This window comes from Triticum aestivum, chromosome 5A (assembly GCF_018294505.1).
Source record: "Triticum aestivum cultivar Chinese Spring chromosome 5A, IWGSC CS RefSeq v2.1, whole genome shotgun sequence".
NCBI classification, from domain to species: Eukaryota; Viridiplantae; Streptophyta; class Magnoliopsida; order Poales; family Poaceae; genus Triticum; species Triticum aestivum.
In genome coordinates, this window is record NC_057806.1 from 506,275,134 (window position 1) to 506,278,104 (window position 2,971).

Genomic DNA, 2,971 nt, shown 5'->3' on the forward strand with positions numbered 1-2,971 from the left:
CCTCTCGGTACATCTTCTACGCTTTGTGTGTTGATCAACTTGATTCACTCTTTGACTTAGTCTTGATAAACCTTGAATCTTTCCAACTCTCTTCATTTGGATGATGTCTTGAAGGTAAACATGAATGATCACACACACTTCTTCTTCAAGACATGCTTGCAAGCTCAACACTCACAAGACCAATCTTTGGATAATTCCTTAATAGCACCTTGGTCATCACAAACTCTCCTTGAAACCAACAAATGGACTCTCAAGTCAACCATTAGTCCATAGAGATTGTCATCAATTACCAAAACCAAACGTGGGGGCACCGCATGTTCTTTCAAGTAGGATTGCCCCCTTTCCTAGTAGAAGTAGGAGCCCTTCCAAGTAGGAGTAGGAGAGGAAGGAAGGAGGAGAGAGGGAGGAAGGAAAGGGGGGCATCCCCCCTCCCAATTCGGATTGGTCTTGGGGGTGCGCCTCCCTATTTTCCCTTCCCTCTCCTCTATTCCACTAAGGCCTAATAAGGCCCATATACTCCCCGGGGGGTTCCGGTAACCTCCCGGTACTCCAGAAAAATGCCCGAACCACTCGGAACCATTCTGATGTCCAAATATAGGCTTCCAATATATCGATCTTTACGTCTCGACCATTTCGAGACTCCTCGTCATGTCCGTGATCAAATCCGGGACTCCGAACTACCTTCGGTACATCAAAACACATAAACTCGTAACACTGATCGTCACCAAATGTTAAGCGTGCGGACCCTACGGGTTCGAGAACTATGTAGACATGACCGAGACTCATCTCCAGTCAATAACCAATAGTGGAACCTGGATGCTCATATTGGTTCCTACATATTATATGAAGATCTTTATTGGTCAAACCACATAACGGTATACGTTGTTCCCTTTGTCATCGGTATGTTACTTGCCCAAGATTCGATCGTTGGTACCTCAATACCTAGTTCAATCTCGTTATCGGCAAGTCTCTTTACTCGTTCCGTAATGCAACATCCCGTAACTAACTTATTAGTCACATTGCTTGCAAGGCTTATAGTGCTGTGCATTGCCGAGAGGGCCCAGAGATACCTCTCTGACAATCGGAGTGACAAATCCTAATCTCGATCCATACCAACTCAACAAACACCATCAGATACACCTGTAGAGCACCTTTATAATCACCTAGTTACGTTGTGACATTTGGTAGCACACGAAGTGTTCGGTATTCGGGAGTTGCATGATCTCATAGTCATAGGAACATGTATAGTTATGGAGAAAGCAAAAGCAACAAACTAAACGATCGTCGTGCTAAGCTAACGGATGGGTCAAGTCAATCACATCATTCTCTAATGATGTGATCCCCTTAATCAATTGACAACTCATGTCTATGGTTAGGAAACATAACCATCATTGATTCAATGGGCTAGTCAAGTAGAGGCAAACTAGTGACACTCTGTTTGTCTATGTATTCACACATGTACTAAGTTTTTGGTTAATACAATTCTAGCTAGCATGAATAATAAACATTTATCATGATATAAGGAAATGTAAAGAACAACTTTATTATTGCCTCTAGGGCATATTTCCTTCAAAATCACCAATACATGCACAAACAATCAAACACTTGCACCCTACGCAATAAAGGGGTTGTCAAAACCTTCACGTCACTTGCAAAGGTGAGACCTGATAGAAATAGATAAAACTAAACAAAAGATAACTAAATATTTTTGGGTTTTTTGGTTTATAGTTCTGAAAATAAAAGATTACAAAATAGTAGATTGGAAACTAATATTATGGAAAATAGACCCGGGGCCCATAGGTTTCAGTTAGAGGCTTCTCTCTTGAAGGCAAATAATATGGTAGGTGAACAAATTACTGTCAAGCAATTGATAGAAAAGCGCAAAGTTATGATGATATCCAAGGTAATGATTATGTAATATAGGCATCACGTTTGTGTCAAGTAGACTGACTCCTACCTGCATCTACTACTATTACTCCACACATCGACCAACTCCTGCCTGCATCTAGAGTATTAAGTTCATAAAGAACATAGTAACGCTTTAAGTAAGATGACATGATGTAGAGGAATAAACTCAAGCTGTCAAGCAATATGATGTAAACCCCATCATTTTATCCTCGATGGCAACAATACAATACGTGCCTTGCTACCCCTACTTCGTCACTGGGTGAGGATACCGCAAGATTGAACCCAAAGATAAGCACCTCTCCCATTGCAAGAAAAACCAATCAAGTTGGACAAACCAAACCAATAATTCAAAGAGAAATACAAAGATATCAAATCATGCAAATAAGAATTTTGAGAAGATTCAAATAATATTCATAGATAAGCTGATCATAAACCCACAATTCATCAGATATCGACAAACACACTGCAAAAGAAGATTACATCGGATAGATCTCCAAGAACATCGATGAGAACATGGTATTGAGAATCAAAGAGAGAGAAGAATCCATCTAGCTACTAGCTATGGATCCATAGGTCTGTGGTTAACTACTCATGCTTCATCGGAAGGGCAATAGGGTTGATGTAGATGCCCTCCATGATCGAATCCCCCTCCAGCAGGATGCTGGAAAAGGCCCCAAGATGGGATCTCACGGGAACAGAAGGTTGCGTCGGTGGAAAAGTGTTTTCATGGATGCCTCTAGTGGTTTGGGAATATATGTGAATATATAGGAGGAAGATCTAGGTCAGGGGGTCACCGAGGGGCCACAAGGTAGGGGGCGCACCCTACCCCCTGGGCGCGCCCTCCACCCTTGCCGCCACCTCGTGGCTCTTTCGACTTGCACTCCAAGTCTCCTGGGTGTCTTCTGGTCGAAGAAAAATCATTGCGAAAGTTTTATTCCGTTTGGACTCTGTTTGATATTCCTTTTCCGTGAAGCTCAAAAACAAGGAGAAAACAAAAATTGGCACTGGGCTTTAGGTTAATAGGTTAGTCCCAAAAATATATAAAATAGCATATTAATGTATA